Source organism: Procambarus clarkii, chromosome 65 (genome assembly GCF_040958095.1).
Source record: "Procambarus clarkii isolate CNS0578487 chromosome 65, FALCON_Pclarkii_2.0, whole genome shotgun sequence".
NCBI lineage: Eukaryota > Metazoa > Arthropoda > Malacostraca > Decapoda > Cambaridae > Procambarus > Procambarus clarkii.
Genome location: NC_091214.1, coordinates 28,841,786 through 28,863,230, shown reverse-complemented (window position 1 = coordinate 28,863,230; position 21,445 = coordinate 28,841,786).

Sequence of the window (21,445 nt, the reverse complement as noted above, 5' to 3'; positions counted from 1 at the left end):
GGCATCAATCACAAGTTGAAGCCGCCGATGAAGGAGAGGCGAATCATCACCCTGACAGCAAAGGGTAAGATCGTCTACATAGAGAGCGGAGAAGACGCCAGAAGGAAGGGAGGAAAGAAGACCATTGAGAGCATCAAGAAAAAGAGTAGTGCTCAGAACTCTACCTTGAGATTCACCTTCACATTGCCTAAAAGAAGTTGAGAGAGTGGTACCAAGCCCCACTCGAAAGTAACGACGAGAGAGGAAACTTTGGAGGAAGAGAGGAAGATTCGAACAAAGGCCAAAAGAATGAAGTTGGGACAGAATATTATACTGCCAAGCAGTGTCGTAACCCTTTTCTAGGTCAAAAAGGACGGCAACAACGGGGGTCTTCGCAGCAAAAGCAGTACGAATTTAGACCTCCAAGTTCACCAGGACATCTGTTGTGCTGCGGCATTTGTGAAAACCAAATTGAGAAAGGGAAAGGAGGTGATAGTGTTCTAAGAACTACATCAGACGAACGTTAACCATATGTTCAAAGAGCTTGCAGACACAACTCGTGAAGGCAATAGAGCGGAAGTCCTTGGGGGAAGACCCGATAGACCCTGGTTTCCGAACCGGGATGACAACAGCATTGAGCCAGTCCTCGGGGACTGACGACGACTCCCTGACCCGATTAAACAGACTCAGTAAATACTGAGACGAACACGGAGGGAGATGTCAAAGCATCTCATAATGAATGCCATCGGAGCCTGCCGACGTAGAACCACAGAGGGCCAGGGCAGACTGGAGTTCAGAGATAGAGAAGGGATCGTTATAGGGAAGGCAGAGATAGGTACAGAAATCCAAAGGACATGATTCAAGAAGAGGCTTACGAAGAAGGAAGGAATGGGGAAGATGAGAACCAGAGCTACCAGACGAAAAGTGGGAACCCAATTCGGTTGCGACCTGCAATGGGTCCGCCACAAGAGTACCACCAAGGTGAAGGACCGGGGAGACATCAGGAACGAACTTACCCGCTATCTTGCGGATACGCTTCCAGATCTGTAGCAGGGGAGTTTCGGACGTGATGGTGGAGACATAAGTCATCCAACATGCCCGTTTAGTCGTACGGATGGTTCTACGGGCCACCGCACTTGCCTTCCGAAACAAAAGAAAAGATTTAGGCGTCTGCCGGCAACGATGTCTCTTCCAGGCTGCACGCTTACAGCGAACAGCCCGAGCACAGTCCACATTCCACCAGGGAACGCACTTCCGCGTTCTCCGAGAGGAAGAGCGAGGAATAGAGTGGAGGGCAGTGTTGCAGACGGTGTCATAAAAAAGGAGGGCACGCAGGAGAGGCAGAATGGGAAGGTCGGAGATAGTAGCACTGACGGTAAAGAGGGGCCAGTCAGCCTCGGCACCGCCACTTAGGGAAGGAGAGAGGAGGGTGAAAAGAGAAAAAGGAAACAAGGATGGGAAAATGGTCACTGCCATGGCAGTCATCAAGAACCTTCCACTCGAAATCTAAGTAAAGGGAAGACGAGCAAAGAGAAAGATCAAGACAGGAAAGGGAGTGAGTCCGAGAATCCAAATGAGAAGGCTCACCAGAATTCAGAAGAGACAGTGAAGAAGAGAGGATGAACGGTTCAAGAAGGCGACCCCGGGTGTTGATCAGAACATCACCCCAAAGTGTATGTCGACAACTGAAATCACCTAGCATGAGCACAGGCTACAGCAAGGAGTCCAGTAGGTGATTAAGATCAGGAAAAGAAAGCGGGACCCCATGGGGGGAGACGAATGGAACAAACCATGTACCATTTCCTCACAAAGATATGAGCAGCAGAACAATTTAGAGGCGAAGGAAAAAGTAAGGGGACTAGGGGAACATCAGAGCGAATCAAGAGAGCAGAAGAGTTAGGAGTCTCAGCAAGAGCTGGAAAAGGGGAAAGAAAGGAATAGCCACGAAAGCGACCACGATGAGCACCAGGCATCGGCTTCTGGAGACAGACACAAAGGGGCGAAAATCGTGAAAGCAGAAGTTGGAGCTCAAGGAAATTGGCGTAATAACCTCGAACGTTCCATTGAAGAATAGACATCGACAGGAAGAGAAAGTACAGCAACAGGGAACAAGGAAGAAACACTGGTGAAAGAGGAACATAGCACGTTAAAGTAGGTCAGGGTCGGGATCAGGGTCAGCAAAGTCAGGGTTAGGGGGCATGGGTAAACTGAGCAAAGACGGAGGGAAAGAAACGGGAGAACAGACCAGAGGCGGATGAGTGGGGTCCGGAGGAACAGGAGGAGGAGGAGCAGAAGACATCCGAGAGGAGCAGTCAAGGACAGCAGCAGGAGGAGGAGGAGCAGAAAGAAGGGAGCGCACCTCAGCAAAGGCAAAACCGAGAGGGAAGCGGGGGCCAAAGAAATCTTCATAGCAGGAACAGGGGGCACAACCACTGAAACGGGAGGGGAAGGAGCAAGAGAGTCTGAGGTAGGGGAAGAGGAAGAAAGAAAAACCTTCTTGCCTGCCGGGGAGGAGGAAGGAGAGTTGCCAGACTTACGCTTCTGACTCAAAGAGACAGGCGTCCCAGAAGATGCAGTACGTGCCCAGTACGTTGTTGCCCAGCTACAACGTACTGGACAACAGATTCTAGCGTCTGAACAGGAGAAGCAGAACGAGAGCAGACACGATGGCCGTTGGGAGAGCGATGGACATCAGCTCACACTGACAGGCGGCGTGGAGAGCCAATATACGGAGAAGGACGGGAAGGATTGGAGGATTGGAGGGAGACGAGGAAGAAGACACAGGAGACATGACAGACTGGGTAGAAAGAAGGGGAACCCCAGACAGAGAGCCATGAAGGGACCCATCGGGACAGAACTCAAAGGAACAGAGGAGAAGGCGGTGGGCGTGTCTGGGTCTAAAGCCCGGAAATGGTTGTGAGACCGAGGAAGGTGGGAAGGACAAGGAGAGGAAGAGCGCAACACGTGAGCATAAGAGACGTTAGCATAAGGCGGGAGATGGCGAACTTGGTGCTTCGCCTCAGGAAAAGACAAACGTTCCCAGTGCTTCAAGTTGAGGACGGCCGCCTCAAGCTTGTAATGCACACACACGCGGGAGAAGGCAGGGTGGGCCTCACTGCAATTGAGGAAGCGAATCTGGGGAGAAGTGCACTCCGACTTAGAGTGACCCCTCATCCCCACACAGGACAGAGAGAGACAGTACTGGAGCAGCAGAGGACTCCATGCCCAAATCTCCAGCACTTATTACAGAGCTGAGGAGAGGAAATGTACTCCTGAACAGAGCACCTGGCATCAGCAAGAATGACAGGGTGGAAGGGTCCTACCATAAAAGGTAATCTTCACAACCCGAAGGGGCTGACGGCGACGACCACGAGGGGGACGAATAAACGATGCTACCTGGTGGACAGAATAGCCCTGGGCTTCGAGGATGTGCTGAACATCATCGTGGCAGTCCTGTAGATTCCAAACACTGGTCGCAACAAGGGGCGGCCAACACTGGCATTCAACCGAGTGTTCTTGGAGATCTGAACAGGGGCCTCGCCAAGGCAGGATAAGGCAGCCAAGCGGGAGGCTGCATCCTGAGAATGAACAGCACCAACACGTGTACCGAGACAAAAGGAAAAGGTGTCCAGCAGAATTAGAAACGACAGCAGCAGGAGCACAAGGCTACAAAAGGAAAGAGGACTGTTGTAAGGAGCATCACACTCCGGCAGCCACCCACCAAGCCCCCTCGCAGCGACAACGAGCTGGACGAGCTGGGAGAAATATGCCAAAAATGAAAAATTGTTCGCTGTCACTCAAACTTTTTTGGCGAGTTTTATATGAAAAGGCTTTCATCTGGTCCAAGTCTCAGCATCGTAGCATAAATTGGAAGGGAGAAAAAAAATATTGAATCATGTGTCAAAAAAATTCTGAAATGGTCAAAAACGATTATCAAACACAAGCGTCAACTGAAATCATGTCTATGACTCTCAGCTATCACAATAGCATATATTAAAAACAAATTATAATTAGTTTAATTAAAAAAATGGTTAAAAAAAAAAAAAATTCTTTTGCTTAATTTTTTTCTTATTTATCAGACGATTTGCATGAAACTTATACACCTAACTGCACGTAAGCCTATCTGTAAGGGTGCCAATTTTGGAGAAAATTGGTTAATGTCAACCTCAGCCACAGATGGCAGCACCTTAGACTTTAATATTTTAATTATTTATTTTTCAAGTAACATAAACGACATTCAACTCTTTCATTTTTATTCAACTTACATGAAACTTACACCTTATATGTAAACTTTATGTCTCTAAAATCTGGGGCCATTTTGTTTCCCTAAGTTCATTTATTGATTTTATAAAAGCATTAAACATGATATATTTGCATAATTTTTTGGCGGAATTTTGACTATTTGTATTAGGAAAACTAAAGATGTGTAGGAAAATCCCCGGCTACAGATCCTTTATTGTATGATAATGTGTCAGAAAAGTGTCATATAATTATTATATCTGAAAGGTGTGGTTGTTTCAAGTCGCGCTGATATGTGTAATATTCGTTGAAAAAATAATTAAATCTCCCTTTCTATTTAGGTTGCAGTACTGAAACGTGAAACAATTGCAGCCCTTTTCATATACAACTAGTCAAAAAATGTTGGTTGGCATTGAACAACTTTCATACTCTCATGTTCCAACTCAAATGGCCCCTTAAAGTGCCAGATTTTCGAAAAGCTGATTTTAATAGCCTAAGAAATTTTTGGGGGTCAAATAGATTGGAAGGTCTTGGGCATGGAGGGCGGACCGGTCTTAGAACGAGATGTGAACCCAGCGATAGGTTACGTTAAAAGGGATTTCGAGGTGGATTCAAAATATAACTTTTTAAAAATATTCTAAGCAAAGCACAGGAACGTAGTATACCATACAAAATTAATAGATCGAATTCTAATGAGCCAAAATGAGTAACAGAGAATCTGAAGAACCTTATAGGTAAAAGGAGAGCGTGGTACAAAAAAATTTAGAATAGGGAAGTCAATTTAGAACAGGAATTCGTATAACTGGTTAGAAATGCTAAAAAAGAGATAAGAAGGGCAAAAAGAAACTATGAAGTTCGCATAGCAGGGCAAGCGAAGGCAAATCCTAGAGGTTTTTTTTCAGTTATATCGAAAAAGACTAGGGAAAGGATAGGTTCATTAAAAACAGAGACAAGTTAGATAACGGATAATGATGAAGAGATGAGTAGTATTTTTTATAAAGATTTCATCTCTGTATTTACTAAAGAGGAACTTAACAATATGCCTTCAGCCGAACAAGTCAATGTGGGTTGGGACGAGGACAGGTTGACTAGTTTAGCAGTTACCAGGGAGGATGTAATTAAACAAATAGTAAAACTGAACCAAACAAATCCCCAGGGCCGGATGAAGTGTTTGCCAGGGTGCTTAAAGAATGCAAAGAGGAGCTTTGTGAGCCATTGTCTACCATATTTAATAAATCAATAGAGTCAGGCAGAGTGCCAGAGTCATGGAAGGTTGCTAATGTGGTACCAATTTTTAAGAAAGGAGAGAGATCACTTGCGTCAAGCTATCGCCCAATTAGCCTAACGTCTATTGTGGGAAAGTTACTTGAATCGACAGTTGCAAATACCATTCTTCATTTTGAAAAACATAAATTAATAAATGATTCGCAACATGGTTTTACAAATGGCAGTTCATGTTTAACAAATTTGCTATCATTTTATTCCAGCATAGTTGAGGCAGTTGATAGTGGTAAAGATTATGATGTTGTGAACCTTGACTTTAGCAAAGCTTTTGATACAGTGCCACATGAAAGACTGATTAAAAAGATAAGGGCAAAAGGGATCTGGGAGTTATGATTAATAAGAATTTAAAACCAAAGGATCACTGCATGAATGTTCGTAATCAGGCAAATAGAACACTGGGATTTATTAATCAAGACATTAGTAACAAGACACCTGGTGTCGTTCTTCAGTTATATCTTGCTTTGGTTAGGCCCCATTTAGATTATGCAGTTCAGTTTTGGTCGCCGTACTATAGAATGGATATAAATTCTCTTGAACGTGTCCAGCGTAGGATGACAAAGTTAATTCCCCATATTAGAAACTATATGAAGAGAGATTAAAAAAGCTTAAATTGCATTCCCTCGAAAGGCGAAGAGTTAGGGGTGACATGATAGAGGTTTACAAGTGGATGAATGGACATAACACAGGGGATATTAATAGGGTATTAAAAGTATCAACACAGGATAGAACACGAAACAATCGGTATAAATTGGATAAGTTTAGATTTAGGAAAGACTTGGGTAAATACTGGTTCGGTAACAGGGTTGTTGATTTGTGGAACCAATTACCGCGTAACGTGGTGGACGTAGGGTCCCTTGATTGTTTCAAGCGTGGGTTGAACATGTACATGAGTGGGATTGGGTGGTTTTAAATAGGAGCTGCCTCCTATGGGCTAAAAGGGCTTCTGCAGTTATCTTTATTCTTATTTTTTTATGTTCTAAAGGAACATCTACATCGAGCATTCAACATCAGTAGTCGGGACACATAATGGTGGCGGCCGAGCGTCCAACATCAGGAGCCGGACACATAATGGTGGCGGCCGAGCGGCCAACATCAGGAGCCGGACACATAATGGTGGCGGCCGAGCGTCCAACATCAGGAGCCGGACACATAATAGTGGTGGCCGAGCGTCCAACATCAGGAGCCGGACACATAATGGTGGCGGCCGAGCGGCCAACATCAGTAGCCAGGACATATAATGGTGGTGGCCGAGCGCCCAACATCAGGAGCCGGACACATAATGGTGGCGGCCGAGCGTCCAACATCAGGAGCCGGACACACACCGCGGGATCAAGGGCTCTCGACACCAATTACAACTTCTCGCTGCAAGCGGGTTTTTATGGCAGTAATCGACTCCAAATGCGTTTTTTCAGACTTTGTTTTTTTTTAGATTTTTTCTTTTAGTTTACCCTCGACGAGGAGCAAATTTAATGAACGGAAACTTTAATTCCTCAGCGTTAGTTTAAATATATTGTAAAATCTTGTTCTAAATTCTACGATTAACACATAAAACACAGAGTGAAAAGTTTTACACAATTTTTAAAGTCAGTGAACCACAACACACTAGTGAGTGAACCACAACACACTAGTCAGTGAACCACAACACACTAGTCAGTGAACCACAACACACTAGTCAGTGAACCACAACACGCTAGTCAGTGAACCACAACACACTAGTCAGTGAACCACAACACACTAGTCAGTGAACCACAACACACTAGTCAGTGAACCACAACACACTAGTCAGTGAACCACAACACACTAGTCAGTGAACCATAACACACTAGTCAGTGAACCACAACACGCTAGTCAGTGAACCACAACACACTAGTCAGTGAACCACAACACACTAGTCAGTGAACCACAACACGCTAGTCAGTGAACCACAACACACTAGTCAGTGAACCACAACACACTAGTCAGTGAACCATAACACACTAGTCAGTGAACCATAACACACTAGTCAGTGAACCACAACACACTAGTCAGTGAACCACAACACACAAGTGAGTGAACCATAACACACTAGTCAGTGAACCACAACACACTAGTCAGTGAACCACAACACACAAGTGAGTGAACCATAACACACTAGTGAGTGAACCACAACACACTAGTAGGTGAACCACAACACACTATTCAGTGAACCACAATACACTAGTGAGTGAACCACAACACACTAGTCAGTGAACCACAACACACTATTCAGTGAACCACAACATACCAGCAAGAGAACCACAATAGAACCCTTCCTCTTAGTATTATGTGTACACACACACACACACACACACACACACACACACACACACACACACACACACACACACACACACACACACACACACACACACACACACACACAACAAATGGTCCAACAAATGGCTGTTGAAGTTCAACCCGAGTAAATGCAAAGTAATGAAACTAGGTGGTGGAAATAGGAGGCCAAACACAGGATACAGAATAGGAGATGAAGTACTTAATGAAACGAACAGAGAGAAAGATCTAGGAGTTGATATCACACCAAACCTGTCTCCTGAAGCCCACATAAAAAGAATAACGTCTGCGGCATATGCGAGGCTGGCTAACATCAGAACAGCGTTCAGGAACCTGTGTAAGGAATCATTCAGAATCTTGTACACCACATATGTAAGACCAATCCTGGAGTATGCGGCCCCAGCATGGAGCCCGTACCTTGTCAAGCACAAGACGAAGCTGGAAAAAGTCCAAAGGTATGCCACTAGACTAGTCCCAGAACTAAGAGGCATGAGTTACGAGGAAAGGCTGCGGGAAATGCACCTTACGACACTGGAAGACAGAAGAGTAAGGGGAGACATGATCACAACCTACAAAATCCTCAGAGGAATCGACCGGGTAAACAAGGATAAACTATTCAACACTGGTGGGACGCGAACAAGGGGACACAGGTGGAAACTGAGTACTCACATGAGCCACAGAGACGTTAGAAGGAACTTTTTTAGTGTCAGAGTAGTTAACGGATGGAATGCATTAGGCAGTGATGTGGTGGAGGCTGACTCCATACACAGTTTTAAATGTAGATATAATAGAGCCCAGTAGGCTCAGGAATCTGTACACCAGTTGATTGACAGTTGAGAGGCGGGACCAAAGAGCCAAAGCTCAACCCCCGCAAGCACAAATAGGTGAGTACAAATAGGTGAGTACACAAAACTTGAGTGGAATGGGCCACAAAGACAAACTATTCAACACTGGTGGGACGCGAACAAGGGGACACAGGTGGAAACTGAGTACCCACATGAGCCACAGAGACGTTAGAAAGAATTTTTTCAGTGTCAGAGTAGTTAAGAGATGGAATGCATTAGGCAGAGATGTAGTGGAGGCTGACTCCATACACAGTTTCAAGTGTAGATATGATAGAGCCCAGTAGGCTCAGGAACCTGAACACCAGTGCGTGTGTACTCAACTAGGTGAGTACACACACACACCATAATAACTGACACAGCAAGGATCACAGCTAGAGGAGTCAGACAGTTCATGTGTTAGGTGTCCGCGCCTCGTTGTTTAGTAAACTCTGTGGCCTGATTATAACGCCGGAGCTGTCTCTCTCTCGTGTCTCCTCCCCCGCCCCAGCCCTCTCTCCTGGAAGCTGGTCAGAATTGTATTTCACATTTGTAAACGCACATTAATGACACTGTAAAAAGACACCTCGAACACTCTGTGTACTTATGTTTATAGGTTAGATTAGCATTTTAAAAGCTCTACATTCACCTTCTGTGGTTGATCTTTCAATAACTCACTGAATAATATGTTTACAGATCACTAACCCTGTCAATGGAGGACAGAATAAAAAGTTTATATGCTGGTTAGCATTGTAAATGTCAGGCTACGTCTGTGGAAGTAGAAAAAATCTCCCTTTCCCCTCCCACTCTCCACTTTACTCTCCTCTTTCTCTGTTTTTTTCGCTCTCTCTCTCTCCCTTGACCCTCTACTATTTTTTTACTCCCTCTATCCTCTTTCTCTCGCTCCTCTCTCTCCTTACATTCCCATGTGTTCCGCTACTCTCCTGCTCTCCCTCTACCCTTCCCTGTTCGCTTCCCTCTACCCCTTCCTTCGACCCTTTCCTCAACCCTTCCCTCTAGCTTCTCTCTACCCTTGTCTCTACCCTTTCCTCTACCCTTCCCTCTACCCTTCCCTCTACCCTTCCCTCTACCCTTCCCTCTACCCTTCCCTCTACCCTTCCCTCTACTCTGCCCTCTACCCTTCCCTCTACCCTTCCCTCTACCCTTCCCTCTACCCTTCCCTCTACTCTTCCCTCTACCCTTCCCTCTACCCTTCCCTCTACCCTTCCCTCTACCCTTCCCTCTACCCTTCCCTCTACCCTTTCCTTTACCCTTCCCTCTACCCTTCCCTCTACCCTTCCCTCTACCCTTCCCTCTACCCTTCCCTCTACTCTTCCCTCTACCCTTCCCTCTACCCTTCCCTCTACCCTTCCCTCTACCCTTCCCTCTACTCTTCCCTCTACCCTTCCCTCTACCCTTCCCTCTACCCTTCCCTCTTCCCTTCCCTCTACCCTTCACAGACACTATGATGGGCGCACTTTCAAGTCACTGGGTCAGTTGTTATCTCCGCCCTCAGTGGTGCTTCCACACATGTCAGTGTACATGGCGCCTCTCTTGAATTACCGGAGGAATTGTTGAACGGTATTTTGGGTGATGGGTCACACCGTCTGTGCTTATAATGCACGGCAGCCGCGGATGTGTGGCCGGTGTGGGATGTCGGGCCACCTGGCTGCTGGCTGCTCTGCGGGCATCCTCGCTCCAGTAAATCTTCTTCTGTGAGGAGGACTTTCCTCCGCTGGTTAATGGAAAAGCTCCGGTGGTGTGGATGTCGTGCGTGTACGTGGTGCGGCTGCAGGTGGTGATGGTCGGACGCCGGGTGTTGTGCCGGCGTCCTCTGCTTCTTCTGTAGCTGCCGTAGGCGTGGGTATGGTTCCCCCGCCTCCCACTTCTGTGGCTGCTGTGACCTGTTCTTCCCTGGCTCCCGTCTCTGCTCACCCGCCTCTTGTGCCTGACGTGCCTGTGGTGGTGTGGGGGGGGGGGTGCCTCCTGTTACCATTGGGCAGGTCATGACCGCTGGTGCGGTTTTGCGTGCCGTTGCCAGAACACGGCCTCCCTGCGTCACTTGGGACTTGATTTCTGTGGCGGTGGAGAGCTCGGATGACCTGCGTCCTGACTCCAAGCACTCGTGGCGCTCTTTGATTGTGCTGGCATCGGAAGGTTCTGCCTAGGTGGACGTGGGGGATTTTGTGAGCTGCATGTCTTCCAGCGACGAGAGGTCAGTGCTTTTTGGATACGGAGGTCCAATGGATGTTCCGGTGGACACGGAGGTGGTGATGGCGGATGTGCATGTGACAGATGTGGGTGCTGGTGTGGGAGGGGCTCTGTATTAGTTCCTGTGTCCCTCTTGTGCCTCCTGCTGTAGGCTCCGCGACTTGGGAGGTGGTGCCCCCTCCTGTGGTTGCCGACGCGGCCCATGATCTCATAGTACTTAAGATGGATGCTCGCCAGTCTCCGGTGCCCGGTGCCCAGCGGTCCTTTGTGAGTGTGGACCTCGTAGTGTCGCCCCACGTGTTACAGACCCCTTCCGGTGGGTAGTCGCTTAGTCGGGGGGCACCGTGTCGGTTACTGCTGAGGAGTCTGGACTCAGTATGAGGGCTCAGGATGCGGCCGGTCCCTGGTGCTCGTCCACCGTGTGGGTGCCCAGTGTGCGGACTTCCGTCTCTGATGGTCCTGAGATTATGTCGCGCCCTCTACCCTGCTCTCTACCCTTCACCTGCCCTCAGGGAAACTCGAAGACTTCTTCAGGAAGATGAGCGGGTCGTATGGGAGGTGCACTGTCTGTGTTTTCCGGTAAAGGATCATCTGCCTAATTATGTGTATGTCTTGCCTTCCCGCTTCTGTCACTTGCCTCTGGCATATTAATGTGTCTAATATGATGTTTTTGTTGTGGGCCCTTCAGGCCTTGTTCACTTGTTCAATTGTTTTGTTTGTACCTTGTACTTCTTTTGTCTCCATTTTGGGCTGACTTATGTATTGTCTTTTTGTATGTTTATATTACATTGTACTTCTATATATGTGTGTTTTCGTGTATTTGTGTGGGATTGGTTTGAGGCATATTGTTCTGTTTCTTTGTAATTTTTACTTCTCTTTGTTTGGTTTCTTTTTTTGTATTTATTATTTGTATTTATGTAGCATGCTTTCACATGTATATTTTAAAAAAATTTAATGCCGTGTGACAAGATGGTAAGACTTCTTGTATATCTTATATGGGAAGTTCCTCGGTGTTCACATTGACAACAAACTCAATTTCCATCGCCTCATACAACAAATTACTAAAATGTTTCTAAAACAGAGGTCATTCTCTCCTACGTCAGGTACTATGTTCCTCGCCCTGAACTAATTACTCTGTATAATTCACTCATTTATCAATGTCTCAACTATGGTGTCTGTGCCTGGGGATCCACCACCCATAATTACCTCCGACCCTTAATTACCAGACAAAAATCTGCAATTAGAACAATCACAAATTGCAACAACAAACATGTAAAATATGAAGTATCTACAAATACTCTCAAGTGTTCTCCATATCTATAAAACTCTGAATTACAATGCCAATCCCGACCTTAAGAGATTCCTAGGAAGGCTGTAGATGTTCTCAGTCACCACACGAGACGCCAATATATCTTTGACATTCCTAGAGTGAGATTCAACCACAGCAGAAATGCAATCTAAATCAATGGTCCTAAATTGTGTGATGACAAATACAAATATTTATTCAGGTAAAGTACATACAGACAAGGTGAGATACAAAAGTTGATGGATTTATAGATAGAGTTAGTACATACAATGCCTAAAGCCACTATTACGCAAAGCGTTTCTGGCAGTTCTCACCATGACCTCACAAATGTAATCAAAAGCTGTACATTGCCCTTCCAGTTTTAATATAAACTAAGAAATATTTACTTAATATCACATAATTGTTATCTTATAATCAATACCATGTAACTAGTTTCACTGACATTTCATTCACAGTTCGCTGAGCTGGCAAATGATCCGTCGATCATTTGCGACCGATGAATCAGACATAAAACATGATATATCTTCGGGTTTACTTAAAATATTTTTCCTGTTAGAGGTTCGAATTATAGGTTATATTCGCATCATTCCCGTTATATTTGCCTTATATATGTAATTAATGTTTATTAACTTATAGCAACTATTGCCTCCCCCCTCTCGTTGATATAGCCTCTCATGCCTGGAGGTAATCCTTGATAGAGTCTTCACTCTGGAGTGGCCTCGTGGAGTGTCCTCGTGGAGTGGTCTGGGGAGTGGCCTCGTGGAGTGTCCTCGTGGGGTGGTCTGGGGAGTGGCCTCGTGGAGTGGTCTGGGGAGTAGCCTCGTGGAGTGTCCTCGTGGGGTGGTCTGGGGAGTGGCCTCGTGGAGTGGTCTGGGGAGTGGCCTCGTGGAGTGTCCTCGTGGGGTGGTCTGGGGAGTGGCCTCGTGGAGTGGTCTGGGGAGTGGCCTCGTGGAGTGGTCTGGGGAGTGGCCTCGTGGAGTGTCCTCGTGGGGTGGTCTGGGGAGTGGCCTCGTGGAGTGGTCTGGGGAGTGGCCTCGTGGAGTGTCCTCGTGGGGTGGTCTGGGGAGTGGCCTCGTGGAGTGGTCTGGGGAGTGGCCTCGTGGAGTGTCCTCGTGGGGTGGTCTGGGGAGTGGCCTCGTGGAGTGGTCTGGGGAGTGGCCTCGTGGAGTGTCCTCGTGGGGTGGTCTGGGGAGTGGCCTCGTGGAGTGGTCTGGGGAGTAGCCTCGTGGAGTGTCCTCGTGGGGTGGTCTGGGGAGTGGCCTCGTGGAGTGGTCTGGGGAGTAGCCTCGTGGAGTGGTCTCGGGAGTGGCCTCGTGGAGTGTCCTCGTGGGGTGGTCTGGGGAGTGGCCTCGTGGAGTGGTCTGGGGAGTGGCCTCGTGGAGTGTCCTCGTGGGGTGGTCTGGGGAGTGGCCTCGTGGAGTGGTCTGGGGAGTGGCCTCGTGGAGTATCCTCGTGGGGTGGTCTGGGGAGTGGCCTCGTGGAGTGGTCTGGGGAGTGGCCTCGTGGAGTGTCCTCGTGGGGTGGTCTGGGGAGTGGCCTCGTGGAGTGGTCTGGGGAGTGGCCTCGTGGAGTATCCTCGTGGGGTGGTCTGGGGAGTAGCCTCGTGGAGTGGTCTCGGGAGTGGCCTCGTGGAGTGTCCTCGTGGGGTGGTCTGGGGAGTGGCCTCGTGGAGTGGTCTGGGGAGTGGCCTCGTGGAGTGTCCTCGTGGGGTGGTCTGGGGAGTGGCCTCGTGGAGTGGTCTGGGGAGTGGCCTCGTGGAGTATCCTCGTGGGGTGGCATCAGTGGTTATAAATCGGGTAACTGGAAACTGGTGAGATCAACCTGGGACAACAAGAGGTCACCTGTACCAACCGGGGACCAGCTTCGCTACCCTACGCTAAGTACCTGCCAAAAAGTTTGAACAAAATAACATACATAATATTTCAAATATACGGTATACATATAATATTATAAATATTAAACATATATATATATATATATATATATATATATATATATATATATATATATATATATATATATATATATAATTTTATAAAGAGTTAAAAGGACTGACATCAACAAGTGATCCATACAGTGAATCTCAAATACAACACAATACACCAGACAATGGAGAGGTGTGGCGAGTGTTGGGGAGTACTGGGAAGACGTAATGCAGGCGTAACGTGCTGCATCTGTAACATAAGATTTCACCTGGGCTGTACAGAATTAGCTCCAGGATGCATAAAAAGGCAAGGAATTTACTGAATCTGATGAAAAACATTCCCGAGTCACAGAGATTATCATTCACAGACAGGCTACCAGTGATATATGCGGACTGGGAAAAGACAACATTGGATAACGACCAAAACTCAAGAACAGGTAGTTTAGAGAACCGCAGCAGTAGTGTGGAGGAAGAGGGTATTGTGGTACAAAATAACAGCAATATTGCAGAGCCAGGTAATATAAACGATGAGAGCAACAGTGAGACACAGTGCATAGATTACGGAATTGGGACGAAAAACGGAGATGGCTCCAATTTAGAGGTAGACAAGACAGTCATAGATATAAATACCTTGAAAAACGCCAAACCGAAACACATTTGCAAATTCTACGCTAAAGGAATATGCAAATATGGAAAATTAGGAGAAAAATGTCATTTTCTGCATCCTCGAAAATGCAGGAACATGTTGGAGAGGGGTACATGCCGTTTTGGAACAGGGTGTAGATACTTCCACCCTAAATTATGTCAATTTTCAATTAGGGACAAAAAATGCTACAATCTTCAGTGTCCGGAATTCCATGTGAGAGGTACACAGCGTTATAGACGGGAAGATCAATATGACACTACTGGAAATTTTTTAGAGGAAGGCAGAAACAGAGTAGTAAATATAAGAGAGAGGAACAGTCAGATGGAACCACTACAGGATTACAGAGGGGAACGGAGATACCCACAAGACTGGAATTCAAATTACCAACAAGCACACAGGTACTACACCAGACAACACCCGTTGGAATTTTCCAACACTAATACAATATTATTGTATTATTCTTATAAACTATTACTAAAATCTACTAATTACTGCAGTAACTAAAATTAACTAACAGTAGTGTTCACATGAACTAATAATTGTATCTGTACAATAATGCTGGAATTCTTACGTAACCAAACACCAGTATTGCGTCAGATTCTAACAAGTTAAACACATTTATATCCAGTGTGTTAGAGAATTGAGTGTGATTCTCTAAAATCATCAGTATTCCGTGTGATAATTATTTACCGATAACATAACTCCCAAATAATGCCAAATCGAGAGTTTTTAGTTATAATTGTTATCAGGTAATAAATTTACCGTCACGCGTGAATGCCATGGAGAAAACTAAAATCATCTCCATTTCTCGTTTACCACCGTAAGACGAGAAAGTAATAATATTTAGCTCCCTAGAATTACAACCCAGTCTTTATCAAAGCATTTTAGCCACAACTGCACGAATTAATATTATTCGTGATAAATAATTTCTGTGACGAATGCGGGACGCGGGGAGTGGAGAAGGAGACGCCATTGTTGTGGTGGACGCCAGCTCGAGGAGAAGTCGCCAATGTGCGGCGTGAAGACTTGTTGCGGAATTGAGCAACTCGTTTTGGTGTCAGAGTCTAGGACACGTTGCGGTGAAGTTGTCAGCAAGATTTAACCTGATACTCATCATAGAACTAGTTAATTTGTTCTACGTGATCCGTCGTGACCGGCCAATTAAGCGCGTCGACATCCAAGCCAAGCTAGCTGCCACGTGTTCGCCATTGTGAGAGCTTGGGACACGGTTTTGGCAAGCTTCAACTTATTCAGTGCCCTATTAGCTAAGTATATATATAACTCCCTTTTGATGCATCATTAGAGATTGTATATGGCAGGGTAGCTTGTCGTTACGTCGAGCAACTTAAACAAAACCCATGTTAGTATTCTAGATTTATTTATTTCCATTTTCTTGAATATAGATATTTAGTAGCTTAGTACATTGCTACGCAATATCCTTTAAATTACAGCTCGCGTGTGAGGCATCCACGAGCTGTTACTTTACACGTGTTATTCATCTCCCAGCGTTCTACGAGGGTTTCTGAAGATCCCGAGGATGATTCGTAACTGATGTCTTTGAAAACGTCTTCAAGCTAAGACTTTTCGTATTTCTTTAATTATTCAAATTATCAGTATTTATTTATCATTTATAGAGTGCTGTACACTGGAGATAATACGTGTTTATTATAATGATTAATTTCTGATGTTAATGATCTATATCTTTACTGGTGATAAATTTTCTATTGATTCTTTTAATTGGTCATAAGATTAGGTTATTACACAATCAACTGGTATACGAACCACACTAGTTCCTAGACATATATGAAGTTCTAGCAATAACCCCCCAATGTAGGTGTTTGAGGCTTTGATTCAAGTAAATTATTTATACAGCCCATTAATTACTCAAGTGATTATATTTCCTGATATTTATCCATAGTCACTGGTTCTTACAGGAATTTCTTATGATCACATTTTATTAGTTTCCCTCTTTACTATAAAAGCGGGTGGTCCTTCGTAATTGATTTCATTACTTTAATAATTAAATAAATCTAGTCGAGCCCCAAATGTCCCACATTATGGTCCTTATCGAACCGGATAAACACAAAATATAAATGTACATACTAATTAGTAATAACTAATCAATGTGTGAAGTAGTCTAGACTAACCATTTAATTAATTGTGTCTACCAACAGCGAAACATAGGTTAGCCTAAGTCACACCAAGTCATTGCTACTTATACCTCATGTATAAGGTAGCACTCGTAGGACACAGTCAATTACCCACAACACTTAGACCTATACCTCATACAGAAGTAAGAATCTTTAGGTCACCAGGAGCAACAGCTCATAACTTGTATATTAATCACTAACACCAATTACGTGTTAACTATTTGAGCTATACAAATATTTCAACATATGGCTGTCAGCAGACTGTCCATTATAGCCTAAATTCATTCCATAATTACTGATTCACTCAAGTCAGTGGATCATTAACATTTTAGGATCCAGTACATTAATACAAATTGCTGATCCCATACTAATTAATCATTACTAACCCTGATAACATTTTATTCCACAATTAGGAGTACATTCAGAGTTAGATATTATTTACGGCAGTAGAATACTTGCCAAACACAATAAATTCTCTTGTGTTCATTTAATTTCTTATACACAGTTTCTACCAGTGTATATATTATGTAAAACTATAAAATCCAAAAAAAAAAAAAAAAATACAGCACAACTATATTCACATTACTGCACCACTATAATCTTTACCAATCTTATTAGGTAGAATTTAGGCTGTGATTGTGCTGAATTTGGCACAAACCCAGACTAAATTAATTTGTAGTTTCTTAGGTAGGAATTATCACGACTAGACTTAAGCTAGTCAGTAGTGTATGTATTATACCATTTGTGCTGACCCTATTAAGGGTGGGATTAAACTTTGAGATAACTCTGATTAGAGTATCTCCATATTATTTCATTTTGTACTCATTATTTTGTGTGTACCTATTTTGAGTATTGCTGAATGGTCACCATTACATCTAATGGTGATATAGAAGAGCTAACCGGACGAAAGTTAATGGTGAAGTTCGAGCACTGCTCAAAATAGTTAGCTATTTCTTGTTAGGTAGGTAAAATTATAGTCTGTTCAAGTACATCAGGCTATTATTATTGATATTGAACTCCACTGAATGAGTCAATATCCCAGTTATCTCAGTAACAAATATTTACTGACAAACCAGCCTTTACCCACCAAAATGGAAAGGGCTACAAAAATGAAAACCTTGGGTCTGACCTTTCAGACCCTTATCGGTCTGAAAGGTCATTTGACCCAACAGATTAATGAATGTCAAAATCTGTCACAACAGTCACCTGTTGACTACTTTGAATTAGAAGATTTACTACAAGTTGCTGAAAGCAAATTTGCCCATATTAAGCAACACATGAGTCTGTATTTGACAGAACTTCACTCAACTTCTGTAGATAGTAGTGAACATGAGGATGTTATAGATGACTTAGCTCAGTATGAAGAAGATATACGGGTTAAACTTCTACCCTTTAAGAAGCAAATTGCTAAAAACAAATTGACAGTAGCTTCTGCTGCACATACAGATCCTGAGGTCAAATTACCTCAAATCAATATACCCACATTCTCTGGTAACGAGAACGAAAGTTGGGATGATTTCTGGAGTAAATTCGTAGATGCAGTAGACTCTAAAGTTAACATTCCTCAAACCACCAAATTCACTTATTTGAAAGGCTTGTTACAAAATGAAGCCTTGAAAGTAATCTCTAATATAACACTGACCAGTGAAGGTTACACCTTAGCTGTTCAATTGCTCAAAACCAACTACGATAACACGGAGAGAACTATTACTGTCTTAGTTCAAAAATTGCTAGATTTACCATCTGCTAATAATTCTACAGATTCTCTCCAAACTTTCAGGCTAGAGTTAGAATCTTTACTCAAGGCCTTAAGCCTTAAAGTCCAAATTCAGACAGCTGAATGGATGACCAAAGTAGTTGTTAAGCGAAAATTGCCAAGAGAAACCTTAGATAAATTATGTACTATGTACAATAAGACCTTTTTGACCTTGAAAGAAATTACAGAAGGTCTACATACCTTAGTCGAAAGACAAAGAGCCAACCAAGATGGGAAAAGTGTTTCAAACTTCTCTATTAACTCCCATCGTAACTCAGCTCATATTGACACTTCGGTCAAACCAAAAATGACTTTAAATAAGTCTAATAAATTTAACCCTAGGACTGCTCCATCCACTGGAAAGGGGAGTTGTAATGTAGGTACTTATTCAATATCTCCTTCTGGTGTAACAAATGACTTATCTACTAAAGGAACAAAGTCAACCAGAGAGATAAGGTATCTGTTCTGTAGTCAAGGACATGCCACCTACCAATGCCCTGTTTATCCTAACTTTAATACCAGGATTAAACTGTTACAAGAAATACACAGGTGCACCAAGTGCATGGGCTCTCATAATCCCAAAAATTGTGTAGTTTAACTACGTTCATGCAGTAGATGCAACCAAGGTGTACATCACTACGCCTTATGTAGAAAAACTTCTACCCAATCCATGACAACTGGGGAGAATTCCACGAATTCTACCACAGTACAATATTGCAAAGTACATCAGGAAATAAATGTACTTGCTACTGAGTCAGGCAATAATACCACTCTGCCTACAGCTCAACTTTGACTAATAAACAGGAAATCTAGAGTTAACACTAGAGGTCTTTTTGATCAAGGATCACAGAAAACCTTCATTACACAGCAATTAGTCGAGCAGTTAAAATTAAAACCTGCCAAAAGTGTGAGATTAAATATTTCAGGTTTCTTGACTAATAGTGGACCTCGTGAATACCAAGTAGTTATGGTATTAGTGAGACTTGGATCTTCCACTAGTCCAATACAAGCGGTTGTAGTAGATAAACTTCCTACAGACCTGCAGGTCACAGGACTAGCTCGCACTGCGAAGTATCTTAAACGAAACTGCATGAGGCTAGCAGATTACAAAATAAATTCTGACTACCTCACTGATGTTGGAATACTTATAGGCGCTGACCATTATTATAAATTTATAACGGGATGCACCAGACAACACGGAATGAATTTGTTGTCATCTGCTGGAGGCAAGTTGCTTACTGGACCGGTGCTTTTCCAACAAAACCCAGCGTCAACCAACCAACAATCGAACAATACAATAGTGGCGTGACTAGGCTTGGAACAGTCACCCCTACATTTCAGAGAAATATCTGAAGATATTGAGTCTGATCCCCCTGTACATCGTCTGTGGGATTTAGACACTTTAGGTATTATCCCTGAACAACCAAGCCCTGATGATATGTGGACTTACCAACAATATCTAGATACAGTTGTCTATAAAGATAAACAATACTGGGTGAGACTCCCATGGAAGTTGAATCATCCACAACTTCCAGTTAATTATTTCATGGCAGCCTCACAATTGCAGTCTCAATTGACACGACTGCAGAAGCAGCCAGACAAACTGAACATGTATCATCAATTAATCCAACAACAACTCAACAGTAAATTTATCGAGGTTGTTGATAATGATGACCGGAAAATAGGTCACTATTTACCCCATCACGCTGTGGTGAAAGATTCATTGACAACACCAATACGTATTGTCTTCAACTGTAGTGCTAAAGTGAAGCCAAGCAGTGTGTCTTTGAATGAATGTCTCCAAACGGGACCTAGCCTAACCCAAAGGCTACATGATGTGCTATTACGATTCCGTACTGGTGTTTTTGCTTATACTGCTGATATCAGTAAAGCTTTCCTTAGAGTAGGTTTACAGGAAGAGGATCGTAATTACACTAAGTTTCTCTGGATTAAGGACCCACTGGATTCTGACAGTGATATCATCACATATCGTTTTGCCTCAGTATTATTCGGAGCGACGTCTTCCCCATTTCTGTTGCAAGCAACATTAGATACACATTTGAGGAAGTCTAATAGCCCTTATAAGGCAGAAATTAGTGACAACTTGTATGTCGACAATTTCCAGGGAACTACAAATGATCAATCCAATTTGGTAGAAATCTACCATGAGGCTAACCGTGAGTTATTAGGAGCCAATATGCCACTACAATCATGGGCCTCAAATAATGAATCATTAAACCAGATAATCGAGAAAGAATTTCCAGGTTATCAGGTGCCTAATCAATTAAAGGTTCTAGGTGTGGAATGGAACACAAGTACTGACGAGATGAATGTCAAATCAGTACAAACCGATAATTCATCCCTTACCATGAGAACATTGCTCTCGTATGTCAGTCAACCATTTGACCTTTTAGGCTTACTTAGTCCTATATTAATAAGGGGCAAACTCCTAATGCAGGAGTGCTGGCAACAACATATGGGATGGGATGATCCGTTATCAAGTGAGTTACAAGCTAAATGGCAGATACTCTCAACGGATTTCAATCAGTTAGGTGTTTTGAAATTTCCTCGTAATGCTTCAGGACCAAACTTGCCCACAAATTTGCACGTTTTCTGTGATGCCTCTGGCAAAGCATATGGCGCTGTAGCCTACTTAGTTAATAGTGCACAATCAATTTTGCTCACATCTAAAGCAAGAGTTGCTCCCATTAAGAAGAGATCTTTGCCTCAAATGGAGTAGACTGCATTGCTGGTGGGAGTAAGATTGGCTCATTGCCTGACTAAGACACTCAACAATATCCACTTTGCTGAGATTG